The sequence below is a fragment of the Mustela nivalis genome (genome assembly GCF_964662115.1).
Source record: "Mustela nivalis genome assembly, chromosome: 5".
Classification (NCBI taxonomy): domain Eukaryota; kingdom Metazoa; phylum Chordata; class Mammalia; order Carnivora; family Mustelidae; genus Mustela; species Mustela nivalis.
The window spans coordinates 69,374,650-69,394,740 of record NC_139024.1 but is presented as its reverse complement, the minus strand read 5'-3'; the positions used below and the strand labels follow the sequence as shown (position 1 = coordinate 69,394,740).

Below are 20,091 nucleotides of genomic sequence, written 5' to 3'. Positions count from 1 at the left end.
TGAGTCCAGGTGGGAACAGCAGGGTGAGCTGGCCTGAGGTGACCGGGTGGGAGACTGCTGAAAATTAGGCAGGGTGTGCTTTCTCCGTTCGATCCTGTATTCTGTCACTGCCCTGCCATTGCCCCAAATGGGTGGCAACAATGGGCCAGCACGGTTGGGTTTCCCAGTCAGGGAACCAAATGTTACAGAACCTGGACTGGATCCTGGCAGAAGAACCAAGGGGCACTCAGAGACTTTGGAGGATCAGAGGTTCATTGAACACCAGTGGGCTCAGAGAAGGTTGTTCTTCAAAGGTCTGAGCCCCAAGCACCAGCAGGGAGGGAAATTTATACTCTTCTACTTCCGCATACTTGGTACTTTTGGCGCGTGTGGGAAACAGGGTAGGAACGAACCCGGAGGGGCTTTGAGACAAGAACTGGAATTCTCTTGCTGGTTTGGTTGGCCATCTTAGAGTACAGTTTTTCCCTATCACAATGATTGTTCCTAGGTTATTCTTACACAGAAGGATGCTTACTGACATGGATCTGTCATTCAGAGAAGTCTCTCTCATAGTCAGGTCTAATGAAATAGCAAAAGCTCAGTGCTCATAACCAAAACTTGTTTCTCACGGTTAAATTGGATAAATTATATAAAAATATTCAGGAATTTAAAAAATATCTTATTTATTTATTTATTTATTTATTTATCTATTTATTTATTTATGTATTTTGAGAGAGAGAAAACTCACACATGAGTTGGGAGAGGAGCAGAGGGAGAAGGACAAACAGACCCTATGCTGAGCAGAGCCCAATGTGGGGCTCGATAACCCTGAGTTCATGACCTGTGCTGAAATCAAGAGTCAGACAACTTACTAAGCCACCCAGGTACCCCAAAAATATTTAGAAAATTTCAAAGCACTATATAATTACAATAATTAAATTGTTTCTAATTTCCTTTTTTTTTAAGATTCATGGTATGGGAGAAAAATTATCTGTCTCATTATTTCTTCTTTTTTTTTTTTTTTTAAGATTTTATTCATTTGTTTGTCAGAAAGAGAGAGGACAAGTAGAGAGAATAGCAGGCAGAGGGAGAAGCAGTCTCATCACTGAGCAAGCAGTCCAATGGTGGACTCGATTCAGGACCCTGGAATCATGACCTGAGCTGAAGACAGATGTTTAACTGACTGAGTGAACCAGGAATCCCGATCCTCTTCTTTTAACACATTAGTGATTAGCACAGAACAGGCATTCAGAAAATATTTATGGAGTGAATGAACTGATGAAAGAGCAAGAAAGATGCAAAGAGAAAGAAAGATTGTATTAATGACCAGAGCAACACCAAGAGAGCAGTCACCCTAGCTCATAATAACCTCATCTTTACATAATGGGGTTGAACTAGATGATCTTGAAAGTTTGCTTCAAGAGTTTTATAACAGTCTCTTCAACAAATGGTGTTGGGAGAAGTGGACAGCTATGTGAAAAAAAAAATGAAAAAAAAAAACTGGACCACTTTCTTATACCATATACAAATATAGACTCAAATGATTAATGACCTAAATCTGAGACCTAAAACTATAAGAATCCCAGAAGAGAGCACAAGCAGTAATTTCTCTGACATCAGACTCAGTCACTTTTTTCTAGATCTGTCTCCTGAAGTAAGGGAAACAAAAGCAAAAATCAACTATTGGAACTTCATCAAAACAAAAAATAAAAAAAAAGCTTCTGTACAGTGAAGGAAACAATCAACAAAACTAAAGAATAACTAACCTACAGAATAGGAGAAGATATTTTCAAATGACATATCTGATAAAGGGTTAGTATCCAAAATACTTAAAGAACTGACACAACTCACCATCCAAAAAAACAAATAATGCAATTTAAAAAATCAGTAGAAGACATAAATAGACATTTTTCCAAAGAAGACACCCAGATGGCCAAGAGACACATGAAAAGATACTCAAAATCACTCATCATCAGGGAAATACAAATCAAAACCACAATGATATATCAAAATGAGCTATTCAAACCTGTCAGAATAGCTAAGGTAAAAAACGTAAGACACAACAAGTGTTGGAGAAGATGTGGGCAGACAGGAACCCTCATGCACTGTTCATGGGAATGCAAACTGGTACAACCACTGTGAAGAACAGTATGGAGATTCCTAAAAAAAAAAAAAAGAACTATCCTATGATCCAGTAATTGCACTAATGGGTATTTACCCAAGAAATACAAAAACACTAATTAAAAGGATACACGCACCCCTAGGTTTATTGCAGCATTATTTACAACAAACTAATTGTGGAAGCAGCCCAAGTATCCAATGAAAGATGAATGGACAAGGAAGATGTGATATGTATATGTGTATATACATATATAGTAGAATATTCAACAATAAAGAAGGATGAAATCTGGCCATTATGCAACAACATAGGGCTAAAGAATACACTACAGAATGAAATACGCCTGTCAGAGAAATACAAATACCATATGATCTCACTCATATGTGGAATTTAAGAAACAAACAAAGGAAAAAAAAAAAAGGAGAGAGAGAAAAACCAAGAAACAGACTTTTAACTGTAGATAACAAACTGATGGTTACCAGAAGGGAGGTGGGGGAGGGTTGGGTGATATAGGTGATGGGGATTAAGAGTGCATGTATGATGGGGTGCCTGGGTGGCTCAGTCGGTTAAGCGGCTGCCTTCAGCTCAGGTCATGATTCTTGGGTCCTGGGATCGAGCCCCGCCCCAGGCTCCAGGAAGCCTGCTTCTCTCTCTCCCTCTGCCTGCTGCTCTGCTTACTTGCACTCTCTCTCTATCTCTCTGTCAAATAAATAAATAAAATCTTTAAAAAAAAAAAAAGAGTGCACGTATGATGAGCACTGATAGATAGTATTGTTGGATTACTATATTGCACACTTAAAAATGAATATAACACTGTATACTAACTATACTGGAATTTTTAAAAATGTATTTAAAAAATCTTTTTTGTCAAATATCTAGTTACCTTGGAGTAGCCCTATAAGGTTGAAGAGTCCAACAACCCCAAGATTAACCTCAAATGTCAGAGGACCATAGGTCTTCTGCAAGGTCCCCTAATTTACCACGATTATCAACCATGACACCCATCTTCACTACACATTACAGACCTGTGTACTAGACAAGGTATGTGTATTTGAAGAATCTCAAAACACAGTGCTAGCCTTCGATGCCTTTCTGATCTTGTGCAGAATTCTTTATTTTAGTTAAACCCCAGCTCTGCAGAAGGTCAGCAAGCCACACATGACAAAGGTAAAGGATCCTTTCAGCTGCGGTCCTGCAAAGAGAAAGTGTACCACTGCTGTTGAGAACGAGTTGGAAAGAGATAGAGAGAAACTGTCAATCAAGCCGGAGAGCTGATATTCTGCAATTAACAAAAGACTAAAATACCCAAAGACTCTTTTGCTTAGGACATCCCAAATGTCTAGGCCACTGTCAGTCACTATGCCACTGAATGTATTTTTTGCACTTAAATGAAATATTTGTAAACACCAGAAAATACTACAGGAGGCTTGTGCTATATTAGCCTAATTCATTCTAAAACAGAAAGGGATTAATTCTTACTAATCTTTCAGATGGAAAACATTGGTCTCCTCACATTTGTAATATCAACATTTAATGCCTCACTTTTTTTTCTCTTGTGGGGAAAATTCTTCTTACTGATTAGGCATACTATTGATGAAGACAGGGAACGTAATTGGGAGGAGGTTAAGGAAAAGTGAGCAGAGAAAGAAAAATGTGTCAAATATTAAAGAACAGTATACCACTTGTTTTTTTATAAAGGAGTCTAGCTTTGGTAATTGTACAGCTATGTGACAATAGTTGTGCTTGAATAACACTCAAATCTCATTAGTCTGGAATTCAGCAAGTAGGAGAAATAAAATCAATTTTCAGCACTGGTGTGAATAATGCAGTATGTCATTTTATCTGCACACTAGAACAAAGACCCTGATAGGCCTTTCCTTCCTCAGCCAGGACAGCTTTGAATAAGACAAGGTGATAGTGAGAATTAAATTATTCTGTTGTTTACTCTCCCTTCTATAGGCAAACCATGATCATTATTCATCGATCTTTCTTTTTCTGGTCATAGCACCCAATGCTATACTTGAAAGAGCAGACAGTCCTAAATATTTGTCATGAAGACAATCAAAACCTTTTCCTCTTGGTTGTGAAATGTTTTTTTGGCTTGGAAGGTATTATTAAGCTCATCAAATATATACAACTGAGATGGTTTATAACTCAAAAGATACACAACTTTCTCTAAAGCAAATGAAAATGGGAGTAAAATAATATTTTCAGGGTGAGGGACCAGGAGAAAAAGGGAAAATGAGAAATAGAAGGGGAAAAAGAAAGCATATAGTGTCTCAGGCAAGAGTTAAGGTTATCAAGATGTAAACACTTTTTAATCCATCTTTCTAATTAACTTTACTCATGTAAATGGTTGTCATGATTTTCCAAACTCAACGGGAGACAAGTAAAGGAAAAATCAAAAGGCACTCAAATAATGTACTATAGTAGCCTGATAGGCACTTTCAATCCACTTACTCTTTGGGGGGAAGTCTTTTTCTGAAGCCAGAACATATAATAAGGCACCAGACAATAGAGGGAAGACTGTGGAGATTTAAATACTATTCCTAATGGCCTGACAAATCTTTAGCGTTTATTGATCCCTGTGTTCACCAGTGCCGTTGAACTTTCTCTTCAGATAGGATGGAATCCAACTCCTGAGCAGGCCTGACAAGGCCCTTGATAACCTAACATTACCAATCTTTCCATCTTCATCTCTGCCCCCAGCCCACGTCTCACCCAGGGTAGACCGCACTCCCTAAACACACCACCCTCTTGCTTTCAGGTGGGCTGTTTCCACTGACTGGACTCCTCTGTTTCCCTCCTCCACGTCTCCCTCCACGTCTCCATGACCACATGACAGCCACCCTCACTCAAGTTCCTTTCAAACCCTGGATTGCCTTAGGGATGCTTTCTCCAAGCTTCTAGGCTCTTGTTCCAAAATGCAGATTTATTATTATTCAGCCAAGGTCCAGGATCAGGAGATGATTGCCACTGAAAAGATCATTTATTATTCACATTTCCCCAGAGAAGGAGGCAGACAGTGCCCCACAGGGTCACCTGGGGAGGCACCACTGTCAGTCAGGAGACAGAGGGAGTAAGGAAAACATGTGGGCAGAAGCCTCATCTTTTGGTTTCTGCAGGAAAGGCAAGCCGAGATGAGGCAAGCCAGTTTAGGATTGGTTAGTTTGAATAATTTCAACAGGTGCTGGATGTGCAGGGGTTGTCTTTGACTGTCTGGAGTCTGGCCCTGGAGTGATCAGGGCAGAGGAAAACTAGCCCTTAAGGGAGATTGCCCAACAGAAGAGTTGGTGGGGTGGGTGGGTTCTGGATCAGTTAGTTTGCTTGTGAAAGATATGTTCCTCAGTGGGCAATTTGTTTACCGTCTCTGGGAATTGGCTAGCTCTGGGAAGTGCAGTCTTCCTGGGGTCAGCAAAGCCTCAAGATGTCAAAGCATCGGAACTATGTAAAATAAAAAGTCTTGGTTAATAGGCCCCTTCCGATTATACTTTGTGTAATACCTTTATAACATTTTGTACTCAAACTGTCTGTTTCTCAAGAACAGAGGTCTCACCTTTGGAACTTGGATACACAAAGATCTAAAATTAAACAAGCAAAAAAAAAAAAAAAGAGAGAGAGAGAGCAAGAGAGAAGGTGGCAGATCATTTTTGACAGAGAACCAGAGATAAGTATTTTAAATAATCTCCTAATATTGAATTTCCCACAGTTTTCAAGATCATGAGTTGAAATTGATGACTGTGCCCTGGGAGTATTGGTATATAAATCTATTGTCAGCCACTGGAGATCCAGTACAGGTCTGAGCAGCTCAGCCAGGTCCCAAACCCAAATAAGCTCTCCTTAAGATTTCAGGGCCTTTGGGCTTACAGACTGGGTCTTCCATCATCTGTATGAGCTGAGCAGCACCTTATATTTATTCTATTTCTTCAATATATATTTTTTTCAATATAGATTAAATGAATCATTACAGCAAATAATATTTGTCGCAGCCAGTACGACAAATCAACCAGGAAATGTGAGGGTAAGAGGATGGTGAAAAGAAATTAAGAAACAAAGAGATGGGGGCAGGAGGGACACTGAGGAGGATGTCCAACAGTGCCGATTTTATTCTACATCTTACAAGCATTTATAAGGCAGACCACAATAGGAGTAATACATCAGTATCTAGTCAGATGACCGCAAGTTCCTATAACAAGTTTACATTAACTACAAGCAAACCTCGTGATGCCAGGTAGTCTCCGCTAATGCCATTAGCAAGACAATCAACCAGGGAGTGGGTTATGGGAAGTACAGGAACAACAAGGACCAACTAAGAATTCATGACCCTGACCACATTATTCCCTTCTGTAGGGAGAGCGTGTGGGAAGTCACGTAGGCGAGCGCACCACACATAGCACAGACCCTTTCTCAGTGTTACTCAACTTTCCCGTCCTTAACCCCTTGTCAAGGTGTCCGGACTTTAAAGGAGACACAAGTCAGGGCCTGGTTTGATCCACGACTCCAACCGTGCGGTGGCCTCCAACAAATATTCTTCCCATCCCTTGTTTACTCAATCTTGCAAATGAGCATTCATTACTCCACAATGGGTTTTTACAACAATAATAAACCAGGAGACAGGATGAGATGGAGACTCCTGTTTTTCTGTGAAGATATTTCCCCTTTAAGAAACAAAATGGAAAAATATGCAAAATAATTGAAGAGTACATCTCTCTTAATGTCCTTGATTGTAGCCTATTCAGTAAGAACCCCAGAGAGCAGTGTGTGCCTCTGATGAGGCCCTGATTGGAAGAGAGCAAGATACAATAAATGAGGTCCGAGGACTTGGGGAAACAGCAGGTTCCTAATACACAATGTTAACCAGAAGCAAGGGAGGATGGGGCAAAATGGATCAAGAAAATCATCGAGGGGAAAGAAAACAGAACCAGGACCTGTAGATGGAGAAAAAGAAACACAAGCACTAATGATTGAGGTCATTCATTCAAGACCAGCTTCCACTCCCTGTGATTTGCAACCAGAAAACCCAATCAACACTAAGTGAGATTCTTTACTGCCAACGAACAAAATCTATAATAAGAACAGTCAACCCATCCTTTCCGTCTGTTACAACATCCTCCTCTTTAGGTCCAATGGAACCACTTGGGATTGTTGTGAGTCAGTGTATGAGAAAGCATCTAAGATACTGAAGAACAAATAGGGCTATTCAGGAAATGTTAGTGCTCCATTTCTGCCTGCACATGCAATTTGAGAAGGACTCCAAAATCGTCAAGTACATGGTCAATGGATTAAGTGATACATTTATCCCACCAAAATTATGTTTCGTGGCTGGTGAGGAAAGCAAGATTTCAGAGTAAGAAGGTCCCAGACGGATTCCATGCGTGGTCCTTTCCGACTACAACTCTGGCGCTACCTGGCATTGTTCTTGGCTCTTCCTCACCAATAGATGACAACCTCTGCCTTTCTCTTTGTGGCCAGAGGTGAACTGGTACATATTCATCTACCTGGCAAATGGGATGTTTCCTTTGTGTCTTAGCCAACCCAAATGTGCCATTATTGGAAGACATTAGCCAAAGATTTGCAGTGTCCTGGCTCCTATCCCCTCACTCCTGTCTTACTATGTGGGTCACGGGAGGAGAACCTCACTTCCCTTATTTTCTACCTTTAATTTGCTTTGAGCCCCCACCCCCCGCCGGCCACCATGCAGAGGAGCAATCGCACAACTGAGATTTAGATAACTCTATTGAATGCTCTTTAATTTATCTCTCCAACATGATTTTACTATTCATACTCCTGTGTCTTATACACAATGGAGGGTATCAAATCTGTTTTTACCTCCTGGAAATATGCCAAATTGTATAGAAACAAACAGTTGTCCTAAAAGTAAAGAAGTCATCATAGAGCCACTATGTCTTAAATGAGGATTCCTGACTCAGGAGATAAGTGAGTGAAGTTGTAAATTAAAAAAATAAAAAATGAGGTTATAATCTCGCCCTTGTTCTGTTTGCTAAGCCATGCCCAGAAGAGGTGCATTTTCCTAATTTATGCAAAGGCATTATATCAGACAGAGTGACTCTTCTCATGGCAACATTAATCTAAAAGAAGAATTGAGTAAACATATGAAGCTTGGTGTTATGTAACCAAAGAGATATTAGCAATTAATATTTGCATTTTCTTCCCCATTATCCTTATAGAAATTCATTTCCCATCCAATTTATTTATGCTTAATTTAAAAATAATAATCTAACCTAATAAAGTTTTCTGAATTTAAAAGCTAAAATGGTATCAATAGAAAAATTCATCAAATCAAACAATTTCATTTCTGAAGTACAAATGCTTAAAGGTAGAAAGGCACCACCAAATTCTTTTCCCTAAAGGACAAAATTAATTGTGAAAAAAGAGTAGAGACCTGAAATGAATTCAAGCCCCACTGTAAATAACAGAATACAAAATACAGGGTAACATAATACAAAATTCCTCTTCCACCTGACTGACTTATGGAAAATCTGAAAACATACTTTTTTTTTTAAGATCTATTTATTTATTTTAGAGAGAGAAGGTGCAGCGGGGAGGTGCAGAGAGAGGGAACACATTTTTATTTTAAGATTTTATTTATTTGACAGAGAGAAAGAGAGTGCAAAAGCAGGGGGGAGTTCAAGAAGAGGAAGAAGCAGGCTTCCCGCTACTTGTGCCTGATGTGGACTGGATCTCAGGACCCTGGGATCATGACGTGAGCAGAAGGCTGATGCTTAACCCACTGAGTCACCCAGGCACCTGAGAGAGGGATACTCTTAAGCAGACTCCACATTGAGTGTAGAGTGTGACAGGGGTCTCGATCGCATGTCCCTGAAATCACAACCTGAGCCAAACTCAAGAGTTAGATGCTTAACCAACTGTGCCACCCAGGCACCCTGAAAACACAGAAGAGATTTTCAATAGAACAGAAAATATTTTTGGTCACAGAATACTTTCCAACATTAAACTCCAGAACGGCCCACCTAAATATAGTAAATACAAAGTACAAAACAATTTGCTTGATAGTAGGAAGAGATGATTAAAGAAACCAGCCCCAGGGGCACCTGGGTGGCTCAGTGGGTTAAGCCTCTGCCTGAGGCTCAGGTCATGATCCCAGAGTCCTGGGATCGAGCCCTGTATCAGGCTCTCTGCTCAGCAGGGAGCCTGCTTCCTCCTCTCTCTCTGCCTGCCTCTCGGCCTACTTGTGATCTCTTTCTCTCTGTCAAATAAATAAATAAACTTTAAAAAGTTTCTTAAAAATAAAAATAAAAATAAAGAAATCAGCTCCATCCTCCAGGGATTAAAATCTTAACTAGAAACAGACTTAAAACTCAAACATGACTGTCACAGAGCTGTACATGTGTTGCAATGGGAATGGGTAGGAAGGAGAAAGGATGACCCTGAAAGGTCAGGAAAAGGTTTGGTAACATTTGAGCTGGGATATGAAGATGAGGGAATCTAAAGAAGGATTAACTTTTCAAGCTCAATGGCCCACAGTCACAGCATTATCAGGAAAGGATAGTGTCTGTGTGGTACGCTGAGGTAAACTGAGGTTGCTGACTCCTGCTGGAGTGAGGGATCTGGATAGGACTGGCTGCCCCCAGGGGTGAAAAGATCTGTAACCCAGGATACCTGTAAGCCATCTTGGCCACACCAGGATGTCATGGAACACTTATTGACAAGTTGTGTAGAGTCTTGAGAGTAAATCTGAAGGCTTTAAAAACAAATAAATGCCATTTAAATCAGAATTTCTGGGCAAGTAGCCTAAACATAGTTGTGTTTTAGGAGCTCTCAAATAAGTCTAATATGAGACAAGTTAAAAACTACTGGTTAAAACTTCCCTTTTCTCCCCAAAGCAAAACTGGCTGAGTCACATAGCAAATATCATCATCATCATCATCATCATCATCATCACCAACCAGTAAATGCTTAAATATTAGAGTGTATCTATTTCTTTTTTTTTTTTTTAAGATTTTATTTATCTACTTGACAGAAGACAGAGCACAAATAGGAGGGGAAGGCAGAGAGAGAAGCAGACTCCCCCTGAGCAGGAAGCCCAATGTGGGACTTTATCCCAGGACCCTGGGATCATGACCTCAGCTGAAGGCAGATGCCCAACCAACTGAGCCACCCAGGTGCCCCAGACAGTATCCATTTGTAACCGTAAAGGAGTAACAAGCTCCAGAATTACCCTTTTGTTGTAAACAACTAGAAAACTGGATAAAACACAGAAACAACTATTTTCAGGCACAAGGGAGTAGAGGACTATGGTTCTTAAGAATGGGGTAAAAAAAGTAAGGTGTTTCCTACTATTACCCAGGATTTTTGACAATCTCTAGACTGTAGAACAGAAAGGGGGAATATGAGTTGAGCTTGAGAATCTTGCTCAGTTTAGGAGCAAGGAACAGGAAATTGGGGAGGACAAAGCAGCTAGAATTTGTAGGGCAGAGTCCCCAACAGGAGGAAGCTAAGCAGAAAAACAATCCCAAAAACAATCTGAGGGTTTTGAAGGGGAGGGGGTGGGAGGTTGGCGGAGCCAGTTGGTGGGTATTAAGGAGGGCACGTATTGCATGGAGCACTGGGTGTGGTACAAAAACAATGAATTCTGTTATGCTGAAAAGAAAAAAAAATCTGCACAGGATTCCCCTTGACTCTTTTACCAAATATAAATCTGCATGTGAGATTGAAACCCCTGAAAATAGGCGGAATAACTACTAAAAAAAGAATAATTGTCCACTCTTTTACTTGTTCAACACTGTACTAAAGGTTCTAAACAGTGCAGTTAGACAAGAAAAAGAAATAAAAAGCCTGCAGATTGGAAAGAAAGAAGTAAAATTCCTTATGTACGCATGACACATAAAACCCCCCTAAGGAATTTACCAAAAAGCCCTTAAAACTTAAAAGCAAGCTTGGAAAGTTCTTGAAATACAGAATCAATATACAAAAATTGCATTTCTATATACTAGAAACACACAACGGGAAATGAAAAAATTTAAATTCCATTTATAATTGCATCCCAAATATGAAAAACTTAGAAGTAAATTCAACAAAATATGTGCAAACTGTACTCACAAAACTACAAAAGATTCCTGAGAGAACATTACAAAGGCCTAAGTAAATGGAAACATAGACCGTATTTATGAATTAGAAGATTCAATGCTATTAAGACTCTCATTCTCTCTAAAGTGAGCCATAGATTCAACAAAATCCAATCAAATTCCCAACAGTTTTTTTGTTTGTTTGTTTGTTTTTATAAATCTGATCTAAAATTACTTAGAAAAGAAAAGGACCAATAACCTTTAAATAACCAAACAATTCAAAGTTGGATGACATGTTTTCTTATTTTAAGACTTCCTATAAAGCCATAGTAAGCAAAAGAATTTCATACAAGCATTGAAGGACAGATCTACACATCAGTTCAACAGAGGAGAGAGTTCTCACTCACCCCCTACACAGGTGGCTAGTTGATTTTCAATAAAAATTAATATGCCAATTTAATTCAATGGGGAAAGGAAAGTCTTTTGAGCAAGTGTTGTTGGGGGGCAAAAATGAGCCTTGACCCTTACTTAAATCAATACAGAAAGTTAACTCAAAATGTACTACAGACCTAACTGTAATATTTAAAATTCTAGGAAAACAAAACAAAACAACAACAACAAAAACAGAAGAATATCTTCATGATCTTGGGGTAGGCCAAGATTTCTTCAATAAAACACAAAAGGCATGAACCATAAAAGAAAAAATTGATAACATCATCAAAATTTAAACTTAAGCTCTTTGAAAGACATTTTTAAGAAAATTAAATTCTCTTCCATGGATTGAGAGAAAATAGTTGCAATATGAGTATCTGATAAAGAACTTAGATTAAAATTTTATATTAATTAGAACTCAGTAAGAAAGCAATACAATTTTTTTTTTTAGAAAAGGCAAAAAAAATTGAACACTTTACAAATGAAGCTGTATGAATGGCCAATACATGCATGATAAGACGGTCAATATCATTAGTCATCAGGTGTATTCATCATGTCTTTTTATTCTATATGTTTCATGTCTTAATATTTTGGATCCTTGCTGACCCTAGTGGCAGTGATCTCTTGATCTGTTGGCCTTGCCATACCTAAATAACAATAAAATCTACATTTTAAAACACAGGGAAATTCAAATTAGCTGCTCAGTGAAATTCCACTATATACCCACTGACATGATACAATTTTTAAAAGATAACAAGACCAAGTGTTGGTGAGGATGTGAAACATCTGGAATCCTCCTCATCCATTGCTGGTGGGAGTGTGAAATGGTGTAATCATTTCAGAAGGCTGTTCAATAGTTTGTTACAAAGTTAAATGTACATTTACCAAAAGACCCAGCAGTTCTATTCCTAAGTTTTTACTCAAGAGAAATTAAAATATATTTCCATGCAAAGCCTTATACACAAATTTATTCATAATAGCTAGAAACTAGAAATCGAATGTCCATTTTCCACAGATGAATGGATAAACAAATTATGGCACATCTATGGTGATATGGAAGGATATGGAGTGAAAGTGAGATAGCATTCAGCAATTGAAGAATGCAACAGCATAGATGAATTATGCTAAGCAACAGAGTAGGATGCACGGATTGCATGGAGCACTGGGTATGGTGCATAAAGAATGAATTTTGGAACACTGAAAAAATGAAAGTAAATTAAATTTTTTTAAAAAGAGTAGGATGCAAAAGTATACATACCAGGGATGCCTGGGTGGCTCGGTTGAGCATCTGACTCCTGATTTCAGCTTAGCTCATGATATCGGGGTTGTGAGATCGAGCTCTCCTCTGGCTCAGCATGGAGTCTGCTTGTCCCTCTCCCTCCTCCATACACCCTGCCGCGCTGGTGTGCACTCTCTCTTTCTCTCTCTAAAATAAATAAATAAAATCTTTTTTAAAAAGTATATATAATGTTAAGAGTCCACTTTTATGAAATTCTAGAAAAAGCCAATTTAATCTACATTGACAGAATGTCAGATGTTACCTGGTGCTAAGGGTGGGGAAAATCGACTAGGAAGGGGCACAAAGACAATGTGGGGGCTAGTAGAAATATTCTATAGCTTGACTACGGTGGTGATTGTATGAGTATACAAATGTGTCAAAAACACATTAAAATACAGACTTACATGGGCAGAACTTATTATATGTAAGCTATAGCTCAATAAATTTGATTTTTTAAAAATAGTATCCTTGAAATAGAATCAAATTTTGTCAGTCTAATTTATTATTCTTTTACCCATAATGAGGTAATATGTCTGATTATTCTGAAAATATCATGGAAAGAAAATAAATTATATTTGGAAGCAATTACTGAGACCAGATGGTTTCTCGTTCTTCTAGGAGTTAAGACAATATTAACAATATAGCTTTAAATGCCTGTAAAGAGCCCTATCTCTGTGTACTTTGTATTATTATAAATCTACAAAATATCTCTCGGTAACAGTAGCTGTACTTTATAAATCTCTTTTACGAAGCTTAATTGTTAACTGATATATATAGGCTCTGTGATCTATCCCTTCGTAAGCCACCACCCCCATTACCCACCCCCCTCCCCCACCAATTCTGAAATTAGGAGGCTTTTGCTTTCCAGCTCCAACACAAAAACTGTGTGGCCCTTCAGGAATCCACTGTCAGCACAGCCATCTACCCTGCATTCCCCAAAAGGAGGACTGGGAACTCTGAGCAGCTGGATGGATGCCCATGAAAAGAATGTCCCCATCTCTGCTTCTTTTTAGGGGCAGCGGGGAAGATAAAATAGGACGGCCAGATGGCTACAAGTCATTACTGCCTGGCAGCATTCAGGGTGAAATGAGAGTAAATTAATCAGCATTCAAGAGAAATGAATGGCAAGGGGCAATGGGTATTGATGCTATTTTAGCACAAGTCAAATTAAACTTGTAGAAATGACAACATGCATTAATCTCCCCATCCCCTCCAGTAGCTGTGCAAATGAGCTCCTAGTTTCCTTATACAAACAGCTGTTATTTCCCTGTTACTACCTTGGCAGAAAGTGCTAGTAATGGCCTGGTAGCTTACCTCTAGTGATTAATACAGACAGGCTCATTGTACTCACTCTGCTCATGGAAGAACTTAGCCTCCGTTGCTAGGATGAGTTTTTAAAGTGCTGTGCTCTAACAGAAAGCCAGGCTGTGCAATGCAACAATCCGATCTGTCCGTCATCTGCAAACACAGGTTTAAAGGACACCAAGGATGAACTGTTTGGATACTGCAGAAGTCATAAAGACTTTTTTCTGAAGGGAAATAGAAATAAAATTATGTTTTTTCTAAAAGGAGCATTCTGACTTACATTTCAAAGGTCAGCTATAAATCTGTGTAATGGCATTGTGTTGGATTATCTTCTCTGTGACAGACATTTAACAATAGTACCATTTAGCAGGAAAAGGTTCACTCTCAAGTTAAAAAAACAACAGCAACACAACATAGGGGTGCTTGGGCAGCTCAGGCGGTTAAGCGTCTGCCTTCATGATCCCAGCATCACTGGACTGAGTCCTGCCTTGGGCTCCCTGCTCAGCGGGGAGCCTGCTTCTCCCTGTACCTGCTGTTCTCTCTGCTTGTGCTCTCACTCTCTGACAAATAAATAAAATCTTTTTTAAAAAGGCATAAAATCAATCAATGATATCTGGGTTAGATTTCATTTCTGCTTTAGCTACACTCTGACATGAATACTTATGTTTTCATTACTTTCATTAAAAGTATAGGCCTTGGGGCGCCTGGGTGGCTCAGTGGGCTAAGCCACTGCCTTCGGCTCAGGTCATGATCTCAGGGTCCTGGGATCGAGTCCCGCATCGGGCTCTCTGCTCAGCAGGGAGCCTGCTTCCTTTTCTCTCTCTCTGCCTGCCTCTCTGCCTACTTGTGATCTCTCTCTATCAAATAAATAAATAAAATCTTTAAAAAAAAAAAGTATAGGCCTTGTAACAATGACTTTCAAACTCCTAAAGACAACCAATGGTTAGAAATACAGTTCATACATACACACACACCACACACACACACACACCCTGTTCACAACTGTAAAACAAGTTTCACAAAACTCTTCTCTTTCCACATGAAATGCATTCAAATATTTTTCTCCATTTTGATTCATTTTTTAATACAATTCTGGCTGAGACCCACTAAATTGATTTCATGACCCAACACATGTTATAAAACACAAATGTTACATTTGTACAAGTGTGTATATACTTTACATAAAATGTAATCCTTGGAGCAGGCATTGGGTGGTGGGGGTTGTCGTAATAATAATGGCAGCTCTTCTGTACTGAGTGTGTTGTGCTATGGGAGAATTCGATTTAAAATGGTAATTATAGGGTCACTTGGGTGGCTCAGTCGGCTAAGCAACAACTCTTGATTTTGGCTCAGATCATGATCTTGGGGTTGTCATGAGATCAAGTCCTGGGTTAGGCTCTGAGCTACTTGAGATTCTCTCTCTCCCTCTCCTTCTGTCCCCGTCTCGGCTTGCATGCTAGAAATAAACTCATACATACATAAAATCATAAAATGGCAACGTTCTAAACCAGGAGAAAAAAAAAGCTCCTCTCTGACTTTATCACATAGAGTCTCTGGCGTCACTTCAAACCACCCCCCTCACCCTCGGCCACCTCACAACCCCCCTGCCCTTTAATACTGAACATGGCCGTCTTTGGTGAATGTTCCTCTGAGAGAGCCCAGTAAGTCAGAAGTGCCTTCCTGAGCCAGCACATAGCCAGCAATATCAATGAGATGGGTCATTATCCTTCTGAAATTATGGCAAGAAGCCTAAATTAGAGAATTTAGAAATCACAAAATGGTCTGCAGAGCTGTCTGGTACTTCTCTCAGGATTTTCTTCTCTGGAAAATTTCTTTTCTCCCTCAGCAGCAGATCCAGGTTTGCAAGTCTGAAGCTTTATATTTTGTTGGGGAGGAGTCCCTGTTTCAGAGAAAAAAAAAATACAAAGTTGCAGACACAAAATTCTGTATGAAAGGGAAGATGCATTTCACAGAGACTGAGAAAAGAAATGACAAATTTGTAACAAAAGAAGTTACAAATTTTAAAAAACTAACCATTTTTTTATTTTTATGTATTTTTTTTACATTCTGGAGCTTTTGTCAGTCTTTCAGTTTTTTATTTTGTTCTCCACTAGGAATTTCCTTCTTATCATATTTGAGTTTTGGTATAATCAATAATTTTGAAAGACACAAAAATAGTCTGCAATCAAGGCATTATGAAAAGGATTAAGTATTTAAAATTGTTATTATATTGTGCTACATATAATAAAATGTATATTACATACATTGAACTTTCATTAAGATGTATACTTTGATATTAGAACACAGGTTTCTTCATTGACCCGCTCTCTAGGTGGCGACTCTGTGTGTTCTTTTGTCCAGAACTGCCCTCACTTTGTCAAGACAAGATCCGTCGTACACACTAAAATGTAATCCAATACTTGGGAATCTGTAAAATTGCACAAAGATACAATTACTGTTTGTAGGACTATTGGTAACTGTTGTCCTCAGACTCCGTTCCCAAAATTTCTATTTTACCCAATTAACTCCAAAATGTATACTTTGCTTGTAATTGTATATAAACTGTAGGAGATATGTTTCATTTTGACAGAGGAATAAGGAGAATCAAATATTCCAGTTATAATTTTCCATGCTTGATATTTGGAATGTTTTTTCAGAGTCATTCAGGCTCCTTATATTTCAAATCTTATTTCTCCTCCACTTCCGATATGCTTCTGAAGTCGAGTACCACAGGACATGTTCAAACTGAGCTTTGACCTTTTTCCCCTGAACCTTTAGATCATCCCACAGTGGATGGTAGGAGTATTCGCGAAGCCTTTAACACACCACAACTAGATACAACTTAACTATATGCAGAAATGACTGCAAACCACATATACATTCTACTCACCCAATTAAATGTGTCTCCCCCAATTAAATGCTACTCAGCCCATCTTCCTCAAGACCTGTTCCAAATATGTGTATGGCTGCTCCAACACTACATACACGACATGGGAGCATGGCAGAAGGGAAGTTGAAGTACAAAGATATGGGTCTTAATTAATTGCAATTAATGTATCTTTCTTTTGCAAACTTTACAAAAACCATGTCCCAAGTGTATATATTTTCCGTATCCTTTCCTGGGTCTGGAAGAGCAAATGGAAGGTGCTGGCACTGAAACTTCATTAGCTTAAATTAGTGTAAGTCGGTCTCTGTTCTGATCTCTTAAATCATAAACATATTGACTGATCAAAACATAATGGGTGAAGGGAGAAAAAGCCTGAATTGGTAGGACTTCCATCTCTGAGATTCCAAATACGTTCAAGCAACAGTCAACTTTTTGGTGTGTCAAAATGCCCTCATCTCCCTGGCACTTGGAAGGCAAACATTCACCTTCATTCAAATCCCAGAGAGCTACCCACTTCTGTTACAGCTTATTGCTAATGATGAGAAACATCTGATTTCTAAGGTCACCCTAGATGGAATGGGATTGCAAAGATCTGTGTTCAGGTGGGCATGTTCTAATGATCATTTCCAGTGAACAAAATAACACTTGCAAAGTGCAATGAGCTGACAACTGGGAAAATTTCATGAATGAGACAATGTTGATGCTTCTTGAATTGTTGGGGTCACTTTGTGCTAGCACCATTTACAAAACAAAAGCAAACAAAAATAAAAACAAAAAGCCCCACCATCATAATTTCTCATCATTTGTTCCTTATCTACTGTTCTCTACTTAAGAATCTAAAACCTATATGTTGATGTTTAGGGACAAACTTTATGTTCAGAGCACCAGGACAAATCTTCTAACCTAATGGCCTATATTCAAAAACATGATCTATAGACCTTAATTCCCTGGGAGTCTCCTGGCAAAAAGGACTTGATAGTCCAGTAAGTTTGGAAAAGGCTCATGCAGTATCCCTCTTGGGGATTCACAGTATACAGTATACCCTACCGAATTAAAGGCTCTACAAAACCTTGCAGTAAAGAAAGCTGCTCACCCTTGTGGAATGAATTGGAGTTTTGGAGATTAGACACAGAAATGGGCACATTTTCTTGGCCTCTTTATTTTAAGTGTTGTCAAATTTTCTATATCCTATTTCTCAGAAGTATGATTTCTATTACTTGTCCTCTTTCTCAATGTGCCCCAGCCACTACAGGTCTCATTACATATCTTTGATCATGCCAGAAACATTTCCATTTCAGAAATTTAGTACAGCCTATTCCTCCTGCCTACAACTCTTTCAAATATGAATATGACTCCTTCTTTCACTTCACTCAAGACCCTGCTCAAAAGTCAACTTTTCAGAGAAACTTCTGAATTGTGTCCCTTCCCAGAATTCAGATGTCGAAGCTCTAATCCCCAATGTGATTAGGGCCTTTAAGGAAGTAGTTAAGCTATAATTAGCCATAAGTGTAGGATTCTAACCCAATACGACTGGTACACTTCTAAGAAGGGGGGGACACCAGGAATGCCTCTGAACAGGGAAGATGCCAAGTGAGGACACAGCAAGAAGGTGGCCACCCTACCAGCCAAGGAGAAAGGTCTCAACAGAAATCAACTCTGCCAACACCTTTATCTCTGATTTCTAGCCTCCAAACTCTTGTCTCTAGGAGGCTGAGAAGCCGAAGAGTAGAGTACAGTGGATGAATGTTTGGGCTCTGTGTTCAAACCCTAGCTCTTCTACCTTCTAATGGTGTAATCCTTGATGAGACACTAAAACTCCAGGAGCTTTTCTGTCTGTAGAATAGTGATGAGAAAAACAGCTCTTACTCCAAAGGCATTGATGTAAGACTGTAATGACACACAACACAAGCAATGATTAGAATACTGCCCAGAAAAATACATGCATTTGATAATGGGTACCCACTATCACTTAGTGTCTGTTTTCTCCTCTGGAAGGTAGTAAGTTCTATAAGGACAGGGAATTGGTCTTAACCAGAGATACATTCATAGTCACCAAATCAGTGCCTCCAGGGCACATGTTAAGATCTTAATAAATATTCTTTGCCTGGAAATATGAAGAAATAAAAGCTGGTAGACAGTCTTACAAAGTTCACACAGAATGTAGATCCTGCATTGTCTCTTCTGTGATCATACTTTTTTTTTTTATATATAATTGAATGAGCACCATATAACCCATCATTGCCACATGATTTCAGAGCACTCGTTTTTCTGCTGACCGTAGTACTGATGCCGGGTCACAGTACTTAATTATGAGCCAAGCTAGGAGGGGCAGTTAATAAAGGGCCAAAGAATATAGGTTTCCCACTCAAAGGGGTTGTCAGAACTACATTTACCTTGTGGGTGGTGCTTGGTTTCAGCAAAACGTCCTGCATATAATTATGTCAAAGCACTTCATTTGAAATTCATTAGTTGTGTTTGTGCTGAACTTTTTGTATTGTACATAATTTTATAGCTTCGGTATCAGTCGATGGAACGTGAGCACCTTCCACTGATGGACTTCGGAACTTTCATTAGCCCATGACATGTCACTGGGATGAGTCATTCTTGGTGGCTCAGGCAGATTGATGCGGAATCCAAACCAGGGCCCTGGTGGGTTTGATATTATCTATAATAGGCCACAATTACCTGAGGTCGGCTTTTGCCCATGTCATTCTTTAGAATGAGTCATTCTTTGTGGCTCAGGCAGACTGATGCAGAATAGAAATCAGGCTTGGTGGGTTTGGTGTTACCTGCAATAAGTCACAATTATCTAAGGAAGACTTTAGCCCGGCTCTCACCAAGAGTTTAATAGGTGATAATTTAATAGTCCCTAGGCATTTTATCACCAAATATCAAAATCTACAACCACTTGTTTCTTAAATAATCATGTAAAATCAACAATGGGAGCATTCACTATAAGGAAATCAGTAGGAGAGTGTAATTCCCAATGCGTTAGCTATGTCCCTCAATTTTCATAGATGTGTATTTCCCAGTAATACTAATG

General features: G+C 39.1%; 1 long non-coding RNA gene across 6 annotated transcripts in view; it reads right to left on the bottom strand.

Annotated features, from left to right (window-relative positions):
* The window catches only part of LOC309864309, a 74,833-nt gene that overhangs the window by 46,800 nt on the left and 7,942 nt on the right, over positions 1-20,091 (bottom strand). For 2 of the 6 annotated variants that reach the window (XR_014311451.1, XR_014311452.1), the window contains exons 3-7: positions 18,829-18,935; positions 16,483-16,589; positions 15,936-16,061; positions 14,171-14,314; positions 12,836-13,003 (exon numbers count right to left, since the gene is read on the bottom strand). This is a non-coding gene — a long non-coding RNA (uncharacterized lncRNA). Of the gene's footprint in view, positions 1-3,140; positions 3,291-5,124; positions 5,543-12,835; positions 13,004-14,170; positions 14,315-15,935; positions 16,062-16,482; positions 16,590-18,828; positions 18,936-19,441; positions 19,828-20,091 lie in introns of those variants that run through there. The other 4 variants (XR_014311455.1, XR_014311456.1, XR_014311453.1 and 1 more) reach the window with 4 other exon arrangements.